Source organism: Chelonia mydas, chromosome 7 (genome assembly GCF_015237465.2).
Source record: "Chelonia mydas isolate rCheMyd1 chromosome 7, rCheMyd1.pri.v2, whole genome shotgun sequence".
Taxonomy (NCBI): domain Eukaryota; kingdom Metazoa; phylum Chordata; order Testudines; family Cheloniidae; genus Chelonia; species Chelonia mydas.
In genome coordinates, this window is record NC_057853.1 from 102,560,725 (window position 1) to 102,582,166 (window position 21,442).

Sequence of the window (21,442 nt, forward strand, 5' to 3'; positions counted from 1 at the left end):
TGTAACTGTGTTCTAACATTTCAGAATAATATCTGTACAATTTTTAAGTAGTTTTCGTCCTTAGGGATCTCAAAATACTTTGCAGATATTTTCAGTAGTGTATACAATACCAGCATTTACAGTTGCTAAAAAATCAGTACAGTGTGCATTTTGCATAGACTTTTTCCTGTAATAAATACATCGTTTTTCTATTATTTACTATTGTTATTATTTACTAATATGATGCCAAAGGTGTGCATGCTCTTTTACATATATGTGGGGAGACAAGTTCCCTGCCCTGAATAGGTGCAGAACATAAAAGATCTTATCAAATGAGATAATCTCTCTAGCAAGAGAACTAATTAGGGAACCCTTTGATATGCACACATAATTCCTACTGTTGCTAATGAGAATTGCATGATTTTATTGAAGGCAGAATATTATTTACTTTTTCTATGACTGAAGATTGATTGAAACATATCCTCAGCTGCTGCTAGCTGGCTCTCAATGGAGCTGTGCTAGTTTATACTGGCCCATTTTTTAAAAAGGAGGAAAGATGTCTAACATAGAGTATACCCATTCAGAGAAACAGGTCTTCTGATATTCAGATAACAAAATCACATCCAGGAGATACTATAACACTGAGTCAACTTTTATTATCTTGAAAGAGAGTCAGAAACATTCATTTTTCTTTCTCATGCTTTTCTAAGCAAAAGGAGGCCCCTTTAATAGAGAATCATTATGGTAAAAGTGTTTTATGGGACTAAAATAAAATGAAACGTAAATCAATTAACATCAAGTAGCTACAGAACCTAAAGAGGGTTGTACCAAGGGGTGGAAGTGCAACACCAGGATTTCATGGGAGGGATGGAACAAACTGCCTCACCAGGCCAGAAGAAGCCAAGTTTTAAATGTCCAGTAGAGCTTATAAGTGAGTCTTTTTGCATTGGACAACCCAGTCACACACACAATTCTGAGAGGGTTTCTTTAAATTCACAAAGAAGCCAAGAAATGGTTACCAGTATCTGATCATAGACCTTTGGTTTGCCTTTTCGTTGGAAGGAAATACATGCAAATGTTGATGTTTCTAAAAAGGGGTCGATGTACGTTAATCAAGTAATATTAGGTAATTACAGTATTGCCAACTCTCGCAATGTTTAGTGTGTTTCTTAAATCCCCAACTGCTGGAATCAAGAGATTTTAAATGAAAGCTGAGCTTCTCATGCAAAGAAATGCATTATGAGCCGAGGCATGGTTGCCAAGGAATGCTTGAAAATGTGAAGCAAATGCTCCCTAAAGGCTCAGAAACCAGTAGACAAAGGGAAAGAACCCAACATTTAAAAAACAAATCTAATGATTTTTAAGCCAATCTCATGATTTTGGGCAGCCTAATTCATGATTTTCAAACGCTTGGAGTTGGCACTACTGTAATTAGCCCATGCAAAATGTTGATATGGATTTTCCCGTGTAACAGGGATGAGTTTTCTAGCTTCTGTGTTTGTACTGAGGAATCATTCATTGTTGTGCACTGACAAAACAGCTGGCACAGTTGTTTATCCAAATAGCACAGAGACTGTCGTCAGCTTTGAAGCTGTGTCAGGATTCAGCATTGGATCAGTTCTTCTCAGGATGTTGCTTTGGAAGAGAACTGTGGTGAGATCGGAGATATGCTGAAGGAGGCTCCTGGGAGCCCTTAGTTAAAAATCATGGCTCAAAATGGACTGAAACTTCTCACTTTTGTTCTTCCTATTTCTCTGCTGCATATGTGAGCACTGAGGAGTCCGTTTCACTTCCCGATTTTTATGGAGCAGGAGGGAGTGTGGATGGAGGTAAGCAAGAAATGAAGTAGATGTTCTGTCTGTGGAGATGGCTAGAAGCACTTGTGGAAGCTGCTGCCTCTCTTCATGCCACCACAGCCTTGCTACCACAGTCTTCTTTCCTCAAAACTGCTCAGAAGTGAGAGGGGATAGAAGCCACCAAAAGAAGGCTGGAGTATGAAAGAAGGTTGAGAAATTATGGACTAAAATAAACTTCAGCCTGAGCCTTAACTTCGTTCTGACTTGATGTTAATATAGACTTCAGAATAATTATTTTTGAATACCATAAGTAGATAATTATTCCCTAGCAAATACTACAAAGTCAGCTTGCTGTTGGGGGTATCAATGGGAAAATGCAGATTTTCTCTTTCGTGGATGTGCATGCAATTCTAAATGACTCAACACTGAAGGGAATTGAGCAGTATCTCAGAGGCAGCATTTGAAGAAAGCTGAAAATAAGGTGCTTGGTTCAGCCTGAATACAAGCAGATATTTCATTTGTGTTTGCTTTTCAGTATCTCTTTCTAACACTTCAGAGGCAGATTAGATTGCTTTACTTTGTTGGGGCACACTTGCTCATATGAGTAATCTCAGCAGTTTAGTGGAGCTATTCATTTGAGTATGTGTGAATAAGGGTTCCCCAACATGGCCCTCAGGGAGCCCCTTATAGGTCCAGAATTATAAGAGTTCTAGTCTCCTGCTGTTTCTACCCTCCAGGAACTGAAATACTATGAGAATGATACTATGAGAGTGGTAAACACCCATTTTTTCATGGTTTGTGTGTATAAAAAGATCTTCTGTACTTTCCACAGTATGCATCCGATGAAGTGAGCTGTAGCTCACGAAAGCTTATGCTCAAATAAATTGGTTAGTCTCTAAGGTGCCACAAGTACTCCTTTTCTTTTTGCGAATACAGACTAACACGGCTGTTACTCTGAAACCTATGAGAATACCAGATTTTGTATTATTTCACCCCCATAAATGGCTCCCTGAGGTGTTAAAATGCAAGTGAAACTATAAACATAAATACTAGACCCCCAAATATATCTCACTAGAATGGTTTTCAAGAAAGCAGCTTCTTTAGGTGCTACTTGGCTTTGATTCAAAGGACAGTCATGGCAGGATGTTGCTTTGACTTCTTCAAAGAGGAAGACTTTATGTGAGAAAACATGGACAGGCTGAAGCAACAGCTACTATAACTCATCACAAAATTAAACCACTCCTGAATAGACAGATTCTGCCACTTTTATTCATATAGGGTAGTCTTACTTTGTGAGTCTCATTAAAACAACAAGTCAAATTCTGCCAGTCTTACTCTCACTGTGTAGTGCCTTACTTCTCAAGTGGTCTGACTGAAATTAGTGGAATTACTTGTGACCCTTAGATTTTCCTCATTACCCAAAGACCTGAGAAACTTTTGAAGATATAAGTAATGTTGTCATGCTCATTTGCTCTTGACTTATGAAGGCATCTGCATCCAGTCTGTCCACATATCTCAGATGGTGGGTCATATGTAACACAGATTTCCTATCTGTCTTTTCATCCTCTCACTCCCTTACATCCCATCCCTGTTGAAGCTTCACAAAGTTCCATCAGCTCTGATGGATACTCTGATGTTCCAAATTTAGAGCTGAGCATTGTAGTGTAGTTGGCAATAGCTAAAGGAAATTGCTTGAGCACTTCCCTCCAAAGCTTCCTTAATTTAGCATAGTGGATGCAACTAGTGTGTCTCTTTGCACTGATGAATTGTGAAGAACAGGAAGGAGAGTTCCCTTCCCCCCTCTCTGTACAGTATTTCCATATTCCACTGGAACTATCAAAATTGGTTCCTTTGCAGCTTCCACATGTAGGAACCATCGTCTGGTAACAGATTGTTATGTGTTTAATGAATCTGAGGAAAACAAGAAATTTAAAGGCTGCAGGGCTACACAAGTTTGCTGTTCAGTCTGCCAAATTCACACTAACTCAGACAACTCACGGAAGTTTGGCTTCTCATTCGTTAAAGAGATTTATGTAAGGTACAGGTTCCAAAATCTAGTTCCAGAATTCTGGAGAGTCCTGAGTGGCATCAGCCATTTGCAAGCGTGAGATGAAATCCAAGTGGAGCCAGCCACTTACACTGCTCATTACCATACAGAAGGGAATAACTGTCCAGACATTACCACCTCTGCAGGGGGAATCAGAGCAACCTAACTGGTAATAACTACAGTAGAACCTCAGAGTTACGAACTGACTGGTCAGCCACACACCTCACTTGGAACCGGAAGGACGCAATCAGGCAGCAATCAGGCAGCAGCAGAGACAATAGCAAATACAGTACAGGAATGTTCTAAAAAAATAAAGGGAAAGTTAAAAAAAAAGATTTGGCAAGGTAAGGAACCTGTTTCAGTGCTTGTTTCATTTAAATGAAGATTCTTAAAAGAAGCATTTTTCTTCTGCATAGTAAAGTTTCAAAGCTGTATTAAGTCAATGTTCAGCTGTAAACTTTTGAAAGAACAACTGTAATGTTTTGTTCAGAGTTATGAACATTTCAGAGTTACGAACAACCTCCTTTGCCAAGGTGTTCGTAACTCTGAGGGTCTACTGTATTCCTTAACCAGTTGGCACTGTATTGGCTCAGTTGCCTAGGATCAGTGGGTTCTTTGGGAATGTGTGCATGGAATAACATCCACTGTTATAATTCTGTCTAAGGCCTATTTCAGTCCACTGCAAGGGCCCTTAGTCAGTCAATGTAAGGTACTCAAAAGCCATAGGCACAGAGAATCTATATATTCTAAAGAAACTAGAATAGCATTAAAAAAAGCAAGCCCCTATTCTTTTCAAGTTGCAAAGAAAGCCTCCGTTGTATAACACTTTGCAGTGCTGGTTATTTTGAGCCAGCAGGCTAAAACAAATATACCAACATGTGTGTGAGCTTCACCCACGTATCTCATCAGGAATCTAACTTCAGCTACAGTACCTGGGTGAGGCCAGTGAGATGTTAACACTAAATAATCAACACACCAATGTCCCTCTTAAATTATTGAAATGTACTAATAAGAGGTATAGCTAGTTTTCATTCTATGGTTCCCTGAAAAGAAAACACCAAAAACATCTCCAGCACTCCACTACTACCGTAAACATAAGACCCAGCTGTCCTATGCCAGCTGTGTGGTATCAGAACAAAGATGTATATATTATTGTAATTGATGCGTTTGACCTTTTATCAAACTTTATTATGGCATATTAGCTCAACTGCGTGACACTTTATCTGGCTTGCTTCAAATGAATAGCTACATCATTTCCTTCCACCCTTAGATTTAGATAATTTCTCTCAGCACAGAGTCATTCTAGGCAGCCTTGTTCTTCAAATATTTTCCTTGGGTGGATGAGTAGCTTAAAATCCTGGTTTTTGAAAGGGGTGGTTCTTTCTATATCTGTGTGTTTTCTGAGGCTTTTCAACCAGTAGACTAATGGAAAGCTCTAAGCTAACACCTCAGCAGTGGAAAGTGTCACTGAGAACATTCGCCTGTTCAGGTTATTTATTAACAAAGATTGCCCAATAATACAAATTATGACAATGGCAGTTAAGATTTTTGAACTGTCTCCAGCCCTACGGATTGTAACCATACTGATGGGATCTGTAATGGAATCTATACTAAATAATGGGTTTTGCATGCTTGTTGTGCCTAGATGACATACTTCATAGGTCACTAGGTTTGAGAAACTCAGATCATTCAGTCTACTTAGTTCATCTGAGCCATTTGAACTTTAGAACTTTCCTGACTAATCATTTTTCTAGGCTTTACACCAGACTCTATGATCTTAATGTCGCCTTGTCACTAAGTCAACAATGCCAGGAGAGCTCTGCCTATCCAGGTTCAGCCTTAAGAAAACAGAAGAATCTGGCTTGCTAACATTGTCCTATCCTGTCCTGTGAAAGGCTGTATTCTCTGGTGGTGCAGGTGAATTTCACTAGTTCTCAGTCCATCCAGTCCCTCTCTGGTGATCACCACTGACACTTTGACATTGTTATAGGGAACACCTGCATTCTGAGGTATAGTTTTGCAGCTTAAGCTTTCCTCAAGACAAACTCCTTCCTATAAATCATCAAGAACTCTGAGCAAGCAAGTCCTGAGTCCACCAAGAACTCTCTGCCTTTGGAGCATTATTGACTGGCTGTAAGTAGATGGACATCATTTCACAAAGGTAGGCATTGATATGGGTTTAAGTAATATTTGAAGTGTGCCTATGCTTTGAAAAGTGGTTCTGTAAAAATGGCATGGTAGGATTCCAAGTTTATTGTTTCTCAATGACTCTATATTTATTCTGTTTATGGGAAAAAAGTTTTTCTATTTGCCAGCTCAATATGGGAAGTCAAAGTCAAGCTGGATTCTTCCTGGCTTGTGCAGCATCCTTAGTAATTAAGAGTCTGCAGCTGAAACAGTTCTGTAGATGATGCCCTTGGAACGTAATCTGCTCACTCTCCCATAGCTGTATTGGCTCTGAAGTGTTACTGGGAGTAAAAAGTGGTAAAATCTTATTTTTGTCACCAAAGTGAATAAACCAGACTCTGAATACAGGTCTATTCAGTAAGAAGGTGCCTTTTTACAATCATTTTTCTGACCATAACTGCACTTTAAGTTGAGATCTCCCAGTGGCTTAAGATATGAGTGATTCTTTTTGTGCCATTATCATGGTCCTCCACAAGAAGTTTCGTGCAGCCTGAATGGTGGGATCAAAGCCACCAGTGGGTTTTCCCGTGTCTCCTTTCACTGTTTCTGTGTCAGTATCACATAGCAAATCAGATATTTGCAGGAGTCCATGATCCTCATGGTCTAGTCAATTAGAAAGCATAGCTGCCACCTCTGAGTAGCAGCCCAACACTCTTCTAGTTTGCTGGGTTCTTATCCATCAATTGGTATTTGCTGCTTGCAGTTACTAATTTTGCTCTTTTTTCCCCTTTCAGTTGCCAAGAAGGAAAATGCAAAAACACTGCCAGCACCACGTCCTTAATCCGAGAAGGAACAGCAACTGAGATGACTCGGACAAACCACCTCTGACCCTCTCCTGTCATTTCTCTCTATCCCTTTCCGCTGTTTGTTTGTAAGGGAGTCTTTCCCCTGCCACTCCTATTCCTTAAGAGCAAGGGGACAATAAACTGATGTTGTTTTTCACTGACCAGATGGTGTATAATTTTCCTTTAATTGCTCTTAATTCTTTCAGTTTAAATTTGTACCTAGAGATGGGCTCCAACCAAAATATTCAGATCTGGGTCTGTGTTTAGATTTCAAACTCTCCCAGCCTTTGGGGATATTTGTATTTAAGGTTTTGTGTTTGGCTCATTATAAAGATCAGGGCTGTTTGCAAAATTTGAAGGCATTTTGCATTTGAAGGTTTGCATTTTGATATCTGCTCGCTCCAAGTGCAGGGGTGTTTGGGACCAGGACTTGGTTCAGGCCCATTTCTACTTGCTTTAGTTATTTATATGTGACTGTGGGTAACCGTTGTTGTTTTTGTGATTTAGGGATAATCATGGAACTCACAAGTGGGGTTGCACTTGGTCATCCCTAATGACTGAAAGCTGCCATGCGTTCTGTTTACAGTGCAGCTCGTTTGAAGGTGTGCTTGCAGAACTCTGACAATAAATCTTTGGCTCTGCCTATAGCTGTCATTATTATTAGCATAGCTGTAGAGGACAACCGCTTAGTCTAGAACTATCCTGTACTGGCAATTATCCTCCCCACTTGAGTGATACGGGTTTCTTTGAGGAGAACCTCTCTCTTGCATTAAGATGTTAAACATAAATGAAGAGATCATGTGGGTTAGAGAGCCAAGCAAAGCTGCAGAGCTTCTGTCTTCTTAAACACCAGCATTTATTACTTTGCCCTTTGTTATACGTGTAGTTTAAGTGTTAAATCAAGGCAAGTCTTTTACTTATTAATTGTGAAAGTGTATCTTTATCTTGTTAGCCAGGCAAAACGTTATGGTGTCACTACCACTGGCAGGAAAACTGGAAGACTTCATAGTCCTGCTTTTTTTTTTTTTTTTTTATGGCTGAACCATTAAGTCAAGATAAAATTATATTCTCATGATAGAATTGTTCCTCTCCACGCAATTAAAGTGGTTCTTTTTTATTTATTGAAATCTTTCGCAACAGTTGACAGCTACCTGAGTTATATCAGTTCCCTTTATTGTGGTGAGGCTGAATCACTGTTCTGCATGGTTAAGTTGAAGAGGAATGCTGTGGAAAGGAGTGTCGCCTCTTATCATAGAAAGAAGTAGTGTCTTGTTTCTTGGCAAAGAGCTACATGCTGAACTGTAATGAAATAGCAGGAGGATTGTGGTTGCCCTACTATAAATTTTACAACTAAATCCTAGATTTGGGTGTAATAGGTTACTATATTTTTTATAAACTTTACTTTTTCCTTAACATTGTGCTTTTCCATCTAAACAGATTCAGATAAATGACCAAACACACAATAAGTCATGAGGTAAAATGAATTAGAAAAGTGTTTAGGAGACAGTTGGAACTGGGGTTGGGAAAAGATTTATAACAATCCTTTATCCTTGCCCGTTACCTTTCATCTTTTATCCAAGGCTCTCCAGAGGCCAGATCCAAAGCCCTTGGAAGTTAGTGGAAAGACTCTCATTGACTACTGTGAATTTGAGTCAGTCTCAATGAACTTTACAAATATTAATCAAGCCTTGCAATATGCCTTGTGAGGTAGATAAGTATTATAGCCATTTTACAGATGGAGAATCTAAGGGCTGGTCTACACTAACTCTGTAAGTTGATCTAAATTATGCTGGTTCAGTTACATAAGTTATGTAACTGAAGTCGATGTAACGTAGGTTGCCTTACAGAGGTGTCTACGCCGTGCTATGTTAATGGGAGAGTGCCCTCCCATCGACTTAGAGTGTCTTCACCAGACCTGCTAAATTGACACCGCTGCATCGATCAGAGCAGTGCTGGTTTAACCAGTAGTGTAGACAAGGCCTAAGACTGATACAGCTTGGGCTTGTGTGACGTAAAATACTTTTCTCGGCCCCAAAATGGTGGTAGGGATGTTTTATTGTGCTGTGTAGATTTTCTCCTCCTAAATGAAAACATTCTTCATCAATTATTTTGCAGAGTGTCAGAAACAGACCTAAATTACTCTAGAAAGGGGGCAAAATACACAGAACTGAGCCCCTATCGTCTCCACTACAGAAGTTAAATTATTTCCTGAAAGAGTGAGGAAATGGGACCACATGTCAAATAATTATTAGAATAAACTTTAATCATACAGGGTTTTCCAAAATAGAAAAAAAATGAAGTAAACATCAAAGTGAATATGGACCTCTATCATTTCAGATGCCGATTCTGAGATATCTAAATTGCACAGAATGAGGATCTATTTGAACTGTAGCCTTTAACATCTCCATTCTTATCAGAATCTCTTTCTATTAATATTTAGTCAGTCCTCCAGTTTTGTTTGAAACCTTCTAGGGAAGTATGGCTGTTATCACATGGACAGTCTCCCCTGACTGGGCAGAAGTATTACACAATATTTATAGCTTTAATTATACCTTTCAGCACATAACTATTGTCCCATACAAATTTTCTGGAGCAATTTGGATTCCTGTGAGAATGCTGGTTGATTTCTAATTTTTGTTTTAAATCTACAGGATGACTTGGAACTGGGAATTTTTTTTCTGTTGCAGAGCTCTGTCTGTGCTTATGCCATCCTCTGATGACATACCTGCTATACTTTGAAGAGTATGTGCCTGATTCTGACACCCTTATGTGTGATGTAAAAACACTTCACGCCAAAAGAGGTCCCGCTGACTTCAGCAGAACCACTTACTGAGTAATGGACTAGTGAGCACGGGTAAGGGTATCAGAATCTGGTCATAGAAGCAAAGAGAGACTGAAATCTTCAGTATACTGGCCAAATTCTAGCAGAGCACTGCGTACATAAAGCACTCTTCAGAAAACCCTCCTATGCTAAGGAAAGCTAATCCTTCAAAATTCCAGGTAAGAAGTTGGGGATGGACATTTTGGGGCAGGGTGTTTGGCCTGCATGCTTTTGAACCTAGAGTCCCATATTCAGCAGTGGTTTTGCTGCATGTAGAGATTATAATCTGTGTAAAGGGGAGGGGATTTTTGTGTGTATATGCGGCTCCATTGCCAGTCAGAATATGGGTGTAGAATCTGGCCTCAGGGGACTTGGTTTGGACAATGAAACTTGTACATTGTCTAAAACTTGTCAAATAAGATTTGCAAACTGAGTAATTGTTCACATACATGATCTTTAAGTTTGTGATTTTCTGCTATGTGGAAGTGAGGTTTGCATTTTCCACAGTGAAGCCCCACTGCTTTTCCTCTTTGAGAGCCACTGGTGTAAAAATTACTTGTTCCCTTCTATGTCTCACATTCATTTTTCTGTAACTTTACTCGTGATGTTATTTGCAACGGCTGGATTGCATTTACTGACCTCTCTTGCCCTGGTACAAGGAAAATGTTGCCTTTTCAGCAGTCTTCTAAATAGTAGCTGCCAAAAGATGAACTTAGCTTGGAGACTTGGCCTCACCTACCCTTTCTTATTGAAGCAGATATTTGAGTTGGACTTGGATATAAAGAGCTATTTTGTCACATTTTGCAGTATGGTGATGTGGAAGCTTTTCACAAATGGCCAAATTTGTTCTCAGTTACACTAGCGTAGCTTTGGAGTATTTCTATTGATTTCTGTAGAGTTAACTCAAGAGTTACATAAAGAGCAAATTCTGGACCTAAGTATTTTTATTCCATCACATTTCACAAAGTTTTGAAATTTCACAAAGCTTGTTACAGATTCAGAAGTGGATGGCAATTCTTAGGATGAGCAAAGAGATTTGATTCAGAAATGAAAATGACTGGTTCATTTATTCTTTCCTTTTCTTTTAACAGACACTGTTATATGTTTTGCAAAGCAAAACAGATGCCTGAATTGATTTTACTCTTGCAGTAATCAAAGGAACATTACCATGAGAGTATTTCATTCAAAAATTGAATCTTAGTTCAATCACTTCAGCTATGCTAAACACAGCTTTTTCACTGACGTTTTTTAGCAACCAAATTATTAAAAAAATCAATGCGGAAATGCAATCTGTATTCCAAGATCTATCAAATTTTACTGTTTTTGAGATATATAAAAATGTAAAATAAGGATCAATTTCTGATTTTCTGTATCCTCTTCTTATAAATGGATTTTATATTAGACTTTCTACTGAGAGATAAATTATTTGCAGCTGAGTAATTTTTGAATTTGTTCTGTACAGAGGGTCACTGTTACAAGAGAGTTTGAAATCTGTGTTTGCTGGTAAAGCACACATACTTGCCCACATTCTTCAGGGTAGAGAGTACGGAGGACAGGGTGGTATATGTTTACGTCATATTAAGTATTGGTCATGCTCCCTTGAGTCATGGCATAGTAGCTGAAATATGTTACAGCTTAATACATCTCTATGGTTGAGCCTCTTTTCCATACTTTTCATTGTGGTTGATGAAGGAGATGCAACTTTGAATAAATTGTAGGGTTTTGCCTAGTGTTTCATTGCTGAATTTGGAGCTGTATTCTGTGCATACCCAAAACTTCCATGGAGGCCACAGTAATATTTGCCTGAATGAGAACAGCAGCACTAAGACTGTAATCATTACAAGCATAATGTATGGTATTCTTTCATTTACTGGGCATTACCTTTTAATCCCACGAATGAATCTTTGTCTGACCAACTCGATTATTGCAAATACACAAAAGAGTGCTTCATGTCACTTAGGGGCTAAGAAAGGAGCTTCCCCCTGACCTTGTTGGCTGAAAGGATGATGGTGGCCAAGACATGGGACTATGAGATTGAGAAGACAGAGCAAATGTGGGATCTTAGGGCGCTAAACTGGACTCTGAGGACTAAAAGGGCAGAGAGGAGGGAGTAAAGTATTGTCAGTATTGTTTTGTCAAAATATCAGTTGCAGAATTGTTCCATAGTTTTCATTCATTCCTATCAGTATGGAATCTAATCTAAAAGTATCTAAGTATCTGCCTATAGTATCAGTCTGATTCTCTACCTGCCTCCCATACAGGGTGAAATCCATTTCACCTTCGTAAAGCCCACGTATCTATGTGGGTGAGTTCACAGATGCTGGGGAGCTGGAATGTACCCCCCCAACCCAAGGCCAGAGTTCAGAGCAGCTGCCATTCCAGTTTATAGGATGGAATAATGGCCATGGCCTCTCTGCACAGTTGCACAGGGTAGTGATGCCACTGGATCTGTGTACAGGTAGCTTTGTGGACCAGACCCTCATTGTATAAAGTCCTTTGAGATTTACTGATGACAAATGTTATATAAAAGAGAATGGTTTTGTTATTATTATTGTGGCCTTGCACACAAGACTATGTGGGACTAGCTCAGAGACCTTTCTGCCGCATGCAGAGGATGTTCCACCAGTGGATGCCTGGTGCACCCCGGTTTGGAGCTTATGTGGTGCAGAGGTCCTTTGACTGGCCCTCTGCATCATGGAGAAATCTCTCCCCTAGAGAACAGTGATGGTGCGGTCTGATATCATGTTCAGAATCCTTGTACTGACATGAGTTTGGGATAGCTGCTTTACTCACAGGTGGCAAAGTTTTACAGGTCATTACAAGCGAGTGCAGATAAAACTTCTGTGCCACACCACCTTGTATTCTATATATACCACATATGTTACATACTATTTTAGAAATGTTTTAGAAGGGTTTTTTAACTGCTTTCATGCTTTTTTTATCCATCAGCCAGTAAAGCCAGGCTTCCCTAGTCACCAGAACCACTTCGTGCTTCAGTTTCTTCATCCGTAAAGTGGGGACAATAATAGCTACCCAACTTTGTAGACCGCTCTGAGCAGTGTGGATGAAAAGAGCTAGTTGTAATCAAGCGAAGACATGATCCATGAAGAAGGGCCAGTAAATTGTAGGTAGAGGAAATACATTTCTGAATCATGAAGGAGGTTCTGCTGTGTGATGACATGTACAACAATTTATTTGTTCATTAATTAATTTGACAGTAACAAGAGAAATGTACCATTAATTTACAGTATCAACAGCAAAAAATTGTAGACTAGCCTTAAGAAACTCTTCTGGCCATTGATGTTAATTGATAAAATAATACAAATTATGTAGGGTGTTGGCTTCACTTCTAAGTTTCAACACGGGTTACCTCTATCTTCAAACAGCATGAACATTTGTTTTGGCGTTTGATCACAAGACCTAGTGGCCTTACGTGACACTTAGCAATGTTGGTTTCTTCTTCTCATAATGCTGTTTGCTCGAAGAACAAACACTTGGTTGCTGTGATATTGTCCCAGAGAGCAGATTTAAGATAACCCTGATTCCTCCTATAAAACTGTCAGGGCTACTACATGTGCTTCCACTCAGTCTGAATTTAGAAATGGTAAATATGGGGGAAATTATTTGCTTGATGTTTCCAATTTCCATGAACTTAGTACTGTTGCTAGAGATAATACTAAAGATAGATATAACCATGTCCGCAATATATTTCTAGGTATGGTTATAGGACCAGTGGTTTTCAGTAGTATTCAGCTGGGTGGTAGTTGGGGAGGGACATAATTTATACCAAAAAGTAAATGTGAAGAAGGTAAGGGGAAGATTTGGACACATTATCATATTGAGTTTGCCTATGAATTAGTTCTCAGTAATGTAGCACTCTGCCCATAGCATTCCTGTTGCAGAAGTGAGTCCTAAGAAATCAGGATGTATAAATAACCTTTGGCAGAAGTCGTGGAGTATAAAGAACAAACATGAGCAGAAAAGTAATTCACTTTGCCTCCAGAAGGACTGATCACGGGTGTAAACATGAAATTTGCATCGAGTTTTATAAAAAAGAAAGCCCTTAGTTATTGCCACTGAACTGCAATATACTCACAGAAATACAGCAAGCACAAAGAAGACTAAAGAGAAGTGATACACCCTCCCTTATGACATGTAGCACTGGAGCCCTATGAAACTCACTCTCTCCCATTGTCCCACAAAATGAGATTTTTCTGCTTCTGTTTTAAGGGGACACTGTCCAGCTGTATAGGCCTAAAATTTTGGTTTTGTAGAAAGCAAGGGTTTTATAAGACTGTGATAAGGCATAAAAATACTCCTTAAGTCCAAGAAGAGCCTTTCACATGGGTGATCAAGATGGGGATATAAAAGCAAACAAGCTATTGTAGTAGTGGTTATCTACAGGGAAAGGTGTGACTCTTTTCTCCCAGCTTGCTAAAAGCTGGGAAGACCTTGGGGGTTGTTACCGCATGTTCTGAGACTTTGTTCTTATCTTTGAATCTTTGTGTTAATAAAGCCAGCCCTGAAGAAAGGGACTTGAACTGGACTATAGTTTGGGCTTTTATTTTACCTTTCCTAGCTAGTATAGCTGCACCACTAGTTTACACAGACTCAATGTGAACTGAAGTGTTGGCTTAATTATTTTGTAAATTTCAGTGGTTATAGCAGTTCTGAGATCTAAACTTTCCCATGCAGCCTGGAGAAACCCGGACATAATAGCACTGTGCTGGTGCAGGAGAACCAGAACATGATGTTTCACTGTCTGAGCTAGGTAAAGCATGAAAAGTAAATATGCAGCAAAAATGCAAATTATATTTTGAAATGTCTTTCCATTTTAGTAATCTACTCAACCTTGAAGGTCCACTGGAAAGGAATCTTAGGGTGACATTGCATTGTGCTGTCCGTAGTGTAATATTATGTCATTAAAGTCTTCCCTGAGCCACAGATGGCTCATCAGGCTGACATGGGAATTAGGCATGTCAGTTTTCATAGCCACAGGTACAGCTGGGAGTGATGTGGTGAGCATCACTTCCAGCCATCTTTGACTTCCCTAACCTATGGATCAGGTTCCTTTTGCAGCTGGGTGAACTGGAAGCAGACTGTCAGTGTGAGATTGAGTGAGACTAAAATCCACAACCTCCAGGATTGTAGTCAAGCACCTTGACCACTTGGCAACCACACTTTGATACACTCTGATTATAGCAAAGGAGTACTTGTAGCACCTTGGAGACTCTAGGGTACCGATGTGGGGACCTGCATGAAAGACCCCCTAAGCTTATTCTTACCAGCTTAGGTTAAAAACTTCCCCAAGGTACAAACTTTGCCTTGTCCTTGAACAGTATGCTGCCACCACCAAGTGATTTAAACAAAGAACAGGGAAAGAGACTACTTGGAGACATCTTCCCCCAAAATATCCCCCCAAGCCCTACACCCCTTTCCTGGGGAAGGCTTGATAATAATATCCTCACCAATTGGTACAGGTGAACACAGACCCAAGCTCACAAAAGCTTATGCTCAAATAAATTTGTTAGTCTCTAAGGTGCCACAAGTACTCCTTTTCTTTTTGTGAATACAGACTAACATGGCTGCTACTCTGAAATCTGATTATAGTGGCTCTCTGTGTCTCCAGTCTGTGCTGCCTAGTCTTTCTTCCTCCTGGCTGCTGAGAGGTAAGAGGAGTGTCTGTCTCCTGTATATGTCTTTTCTCTGTCTGCTTCTGAGCTGCTTGTACCTTGTAATCTCTTGGTTCATTTGCTCAGCACTATCATGCTACTTCCTGTGTGTTAAGTGGTGGGGACAGTGCACTTATGATAGGCATTCTTATGATAGGCTTACCTCGGAACAGGCAGAGTAAGAAAGTTCTGATTAAATGTGTGAACCCTGCAAGAACTGATTGTAGGGCCCAAAATGAGTATTACAGACTTAGGTGTTATCAGCAAATAGAAATAGGCCAAAGTTGGAATGCTGTGGAAAATTGAGCTGTGCTGTAAGTGGATGGAACTTCACTGAAATCTGTGGAGTTGTGCCTGCTTACCTCAGGGCTGCATTTAGCTCCTTGCATCTGATTCCATTTGAATTTTAAAGTTGGGTGCAATGGGGTTTTCCTCTTTGAATCTCTGGATCTGAACCCACCACTGAGGTTCTGGTATATGGCTGGACTCAAAAGTGCAGGAGGCCTTTTTTCCAGATCTATTTCAGATTCAGTCCAAGATGGTGGAAAACTAATGAGATTAACTGGTCTAGTGAGATTTCAGTCAGTTTGGTGATGAAATCTCACCAGAACAGTTCACAAGATGTCAGCACTATCTAACTCTAGCTCAGGTTCTGCCTTAATCTCAGCTTAAGCCTAATCTTGATCCAGGTATGAATATTATCTCCTCATCTCATGTCAGCTGAGGAAAATGTATTGTTTTAAAATATTTGGTTTTTATCTAAATAAGTGTCTCTTTAGAAACATCGGCCCACTTGAAAACTGAAGCCTACACCTACAATAGACAAGAAAACTGTACACAAATATATACACTGGCTTTCTTCAAAAAGAGAAAAGTTAATAAAAAGAAGGTAGAAAGCCTGAGGGACATTCTGTTTCTTGTATCATTGGTTTTCATGAATAGGGCATGACAGGGCATGGCTGTGCTCAGGTCACACCTTGCCTCAGGAGTGTTATGAGGCAGGATGGGAAGCCAAAGATTACATTTCAGTGGAAAGTTTGACTTTTCTCTTGGTGGCAAGGGTTTTGAAAAATCTATCATCAAGTGGTAGTTAAAACAAAGGAGTCCGAGTTGAAAATAGACCACCCATGAGTGGACAAACTGAGGGAGACCTGAACAGAAGGAGAACTTCAGATGATCTTAAAACCCAGTTTAGAAGACCCTATGGTTTCTCTTTTTTGCACATAGGGAGCTTATTATTATTATACTGTTGCCACATTCTGAAATCCTCACTTACGGCCAGACCAAGATGCCTTGGGGGCACGCAGAACAGAGTACACCATAGTATGTCCAACCAAGAAAGAGTCCTTTTGCCTGAACTTGTCATTGTTGCTGCCTCCTGGGTAGTGCAGTCTTAGGTGTGTATAGGACCTTGTTTCAGAAGCATTAATCATTACCTTAGGGAAATATAATTATTAGTAGAGAAATCATGCCCTATTAATAAGGAACTTTGCTTAACTGTTTGAATGTTGCTGAGTGCTCCAGGCACTGTACATCCTAACTTTCCACTTACTTATAATGAATAATAATGATACTTTGCATTTTTATAACACTTTCCATCTGATGATCTCAAAGCACTTTAGAAACACACTGAATTCAACCACATGACACCTCTGGAAAGAGGGGAAATATAGTTACCCCCATTTTATAGTTGGGGGAAACAGATACACGGAGAGATCAAATGACTTACCGCTGATGACCCAGGAAGTTTGTGGCAGAACAAAACCAAAATGCAAATATCACCGTTCCAAGCCCTGTGGTTTAACCATTCTCTCTTCTCTATGCCTACAGAATGGTAATGGCAGCACAGAGATTAGCAGTGAAAGAGTTAAATCATTACTGTGAACTGGATCTTGAAGTTTCCCAGGGACTGTCTCCTGAAGTGGGAGGGATTTATGGAGCTACAGAATGGGTAGGGTCTTTGGCCTCCCAACCCAGTGGATCGTGGTGGTGAGAGAGAGGCAGGGAAGCTGCAGTCTAGCAGAGAGAGAAGACATCCACATGGAGGGCTGGCCACTTTGCAAAATTCTACTGGAGCTGTGGCATTGGCTGAGTAGCACTAGCAGCCACAGATCGTGGTTAAAGCAGATCAAATTTGGAGAGGGAGCTCTGCAATTCTGGTGGCTGTAAGTCAGCACTGGTGTTAATGTCACGTGGTTAAGTACTGTTGCACCATCTAGTGGGATGGGATGTGGCACAGGAAAGAACAAGAACAAGAGAGTAAGTATACCTGAAAGGTATCATCTATGTCCCCGAGCAGGCCCTGAGCCATCCTGGAGGGGATGGACAGCTGGTATCAGCTCTCTCTCCCTCTTTCCCTCTCTGCCCCCTTGAGGGGAGGGGGAACCAGAAGGGACACAGATCTTTCTGCAGAAGAAGGGAGGCAGATAGGGGAATCCCAGCTTGGACAGCTCTTCTCCAATTAGGTGCTGCTCGACCTACTGACGGGACCTATAAACTCCTAGCCAGGTCCCAGCTCCTGCTGCTCCCACTTCAGATTCTCCCACCCAACGAGTCTTCATTTCACCAGCCACTGAAGGGGCAGGAAGAGGAGGAACTCTGGTGGAGCTCTGCACCTCTTCCCTTACCCCCAATCCCAAAAGAAGAGAGGAAAAAACTCTCCTTCTCGTGTTAGTGGAGGACGGGGAGCTGTGGCTCTCACAAGCTCCCTCCTACTTTAATGTCTGTTGAGCAACTCGCTTGCTGGTTTGACGCCAACGTACCTTGTTCAGCATCCCTAATGTCAGGGCTCAGGCCTCTGTGAAGTCACTAACTCAGCCACTTCAACTTGCTGGCCTTTTCTCAAGGGCAGGCCTCTGATGTCCCTGACTCAACAGTGTTTGTTTGCTGGTCTGATGTCAGTGCATAGGCCTTTGTGGTATCATTGACTCATCTCCTTTAGCTGGCTAGGCTTATGTCAAGGTGGAGGAATCTCTGAGGGGAATGACTTTAGCTTATTGGTCAAATGTCAGGGGAGGTCATTGGCTCAGTAGTCTACCTTGTAGTGCAGATGCCAAGGCACAGGCCTCTGGGAGCTTACTGTCCAAGTGCTCAAGTTTTCTGGATTGATGTCAAAGCTAAGGCCTCATTGAGGTCACTAGTTCAGTAGCTTTAGTATGTTGGGATGATATTAAGAGACAGGCTTCTGGAAGCGCTCTCTCATACCTCTAGCTTGCTGGTCTGAAGCCAAGGTGTGCATCTTTGTCAAGTTACTGGCTCAGCCCCTTTCCCTTTAGAGGCCTGTGTTGAAGTAAAGGCCTCTGTGTGGTTACTGGATCTGCACTTGCAGCTTGCTGCTCCGATGTCAAGGGACAAGCCATGCTGATGTCACTGGATGAGTACTTCCAGCTTGACGAGCCTTTGTGAGGTTATTGCTCAGCTCCCACTGCTGGTTACATGTAGAGGTCAAGGCAGAGGACTCTCTGAAGTTACTGACCAGTAACTAGAGGTTACTGAGATTACCTCTGGATTGCTGGTCTGATGTCAAGGAATAGGCCTTTATGAGGTCTTTGGATCAAGAACCTTAAGCTTTTGGGGTATATGCGATGGCCTAGCATTTTGTGAGGCCTCTGGCTCTGGATTGATAGGATGATGCAAAGCACAAGCTACAGTGAGCTCAGTGCCCTTCATTTGTTGGGCTGATGTGGAAGCACTGGTCTCTGTAAGGTTACTGGCTCAGCACAGAAAGCACCTAGCAACAAAGGCAGCATTATCTCTTTAGCCGATGGATCTTTGTTCGGACATTTATGGGACAGATGATTCTCTGCTCCATGCTCAACCACAATACATCTAGGAGACTTGACCCTATAAAATAGTAGTGGGGACTTCCATGGGGATCACCTGGAAGAGGAGATGAATCAGCAGAGCCTCAGCTGTTCCGGGTAGGGTCTCCTAAGTTTCCTCTGTTTCCACAAGCAAAGGAGATGCTGGGATATTACAGGTAGAAATGCTAATTTTAAAACTGATTCCCACCCCCTCCTATAGGCTGAAAATAGCTGCAAGTGTGGCATTACAGAAACACTACATACTCCAGAAATGTTGTAAGCCTGTGAAAAGAATAGCTTTGAGATTGGCATTTTGTATTTCTCTTGTATTTGCACAAAGTTTAAGTGACTATTGGAAAGCAGCTTTCTTTAAGAAAGTGGCCTCTCTCTCACAGGACCAAGAAAGGCTAGGAAAAGTTTGCATTTTTTTACAGTTATTAAAGTCAGCAAATCACATAAAATACCACATAAGTGGTCAAGACACCAGTGAGAGTTTGTCTAGGCACCCCTTGCCTATGTACTAGTCTTCATAACAAAAATACTTGTAAGCAGTAAGAGTTTCCTCTATGTTCTGGCCCCCAAATTTCCTTCCCACCACTGTGACATGGCAGGCTGTGTGCTGGTTTTTTGCCAGGCTGCATTTCTAGTAGTGCTATATGGATTTGTTGGCAAAGTGCTTTGGGATCCTGCCTATAAAACACTTGACAGTGGCTAAGCAGAAGGGAGGCCATTATATACCAAATATGATTGTTTCAATGTCACTTTGTCCTCCTTCCCACACATCTGTTTGTTTATCTTCATCTGTTGCTCCCATGTCATAGGTTTAGATTGTTAGCTCTTTTAAGGCAGGCACAGTCTACACAGAGCCTAGCACAATGGGGTGCCCATCCCTGAATGGGACCTCTAAGTGCTACCAGAATATAAATACATATACGATAAATAATACTAAAATGCTGTAATATAGAGATGTAAATCACTGGGATGTGCTAGTTAGTGCTTCTGTAGCTTGCCTGCTACAGGAGAGATTAAGAAGTGCACAGCTGTGGGTCACAGCCCCTATACTGTGTATAGGTTAAGCAGGTTCTTCTTTAGCTCAAGCCTTAGGAGGCTGTGCATTTATAGGAGTACTTGAGTTCTATCTCTGCTATTGACGTGCAGTTCTGAACAGCGTGCCGCAGAGTAACAACTGGGCAGACTGCGGCTTTGTTGCCCTATTATTACATTGCTCTGCAGTTTGGACTATGGGGGTGTGAATACCAGCTCACACTGAAGTGCTTCACTATAACTCCCCCATCTGGACACTGCGGGCGCGAAATAAAGGGATCCTACTTCACGCTAACGTAATTCTTCAAACGGGAGTCTGATGTGATTGATTTCTGGGCCTCTCCCCACTCTGCCTTTTTTACATTGCACACTACTTGCACAAACCCAGGCTATCTGTATTACAAATATGTGGTTTGATTTTGGATAATTATGTGTAATTATGATTGCCTGAAATTCTTTGCTTTTAGCTTTGACAGTTTCCACCTGGTCATTGGGTTGGTCACAGATTTATGTGGAAGCGACCAGTGCATTAAGTTGACCAATCTAACGTGAGAATCTTGAGTCTCTACCATTGGCCCTTTTGAACGGTAAATCATAAGAAAAAAAAGTATCGATTCTTCCCTCTCCCCTCCCCCCAGTTTTGCCCTCTGAGTGAACCTTGCTCTCACAAGACAATAGTAGGTAATTTTTTTTTTTTTTTTTTTACTAGCCAGCTGGTCTTTAACTGAACAATCTCAATAATATCCACCACAAACTTTAATCCAAATAAACAAGAAAATATGATTTACAATCTGCAAAGCCAATCAATATCAGTGCATAATGAGTTTTAATGCTTAGCAACATATTCTTAAATGTTGTTCTTTCATATAGCAATTTCTTTTTAATTGCATATTAGGAGATAAGGGTTTTGTGTTTTTCAAATCATTTATATGAATTATTTTTTAAGTTGCTTTAACCACAATACAGCAAAATGGTGAAAGAGGATTAGGGGAATTATTTAGGAAAAACACTGATTTCTATAATCAGATCTGAATTGCAATCTGTCTGGTTTTGAATAGCAGTAAATTTGCCACAGAGACTGCCAGAAGCTGAGAAATGATTGGGCTACTATTACTGAATATTTGGTAGTCTGCTCAGTACCATGGAAGCCTTACTTGATTTCTTTCTTTTTAAGACACACTGGGGCTTAATTCTGAAGCCCTTATTCAGTTTTTAGTCAGGTGAAAGTCCCAAGTAAAGACTAAAGTAAAAAGTAAACTACGACTGAGTGGCGAATTGTGGCCCTTGGGATTTGTGGATGGAGAACTC

At 40.7% G+C, this 21,442-nt stretch overlaps 2 protein-coding genes across 7 annotated transcripts in view; both read left to right on the forward strand.

The window, feature by feature from the left end:
• Positions 1-6,955, forward strand: part of EEF1AKMT2 (EEF1A lysine methyltransferase 2) — a 47,941-nt gene extending 40,986 nt beyond the window's left edge. The window contains exons 8-9 of one of the 3 annotated variants that reach the window (XR_006292578.1): positions 5,813-5,983; positions 6,744-6,955. The gene's annotated coding sequence lies outside the window, so the exon portion shown is untranslated. Of the gene's footprint in view, positions 1-5,812 lie in introns of all 3 variants that reach the window. The other 2 variants (XR_006292576.1, XR_006292577.1) reach the window with 2 other exon arrangements.
• Positions 1-21,442, forward strand: part of FAM53B (family with sequence similarity 53 member B) — a 130,885-nt gene that overhangs the window by 11,799 nt on the left and 97,644 nt on the right. The window contains exon 1 of one of the 4 annotated variants that reach the window (XM_037903872.2): positions 9,431-9,794. The exons of the other annotated variants lie outside the window; for them this stretch is intronic. The gene's annotated coding sequence lies outside the window, so the exon portion shown is untranslated. Of the gene's footprint in view, positions 1-9,430; positions 9,795-21,442 lie in introns of those variants that run through there. 4 annotated transcript variants of the gene reach the window in all.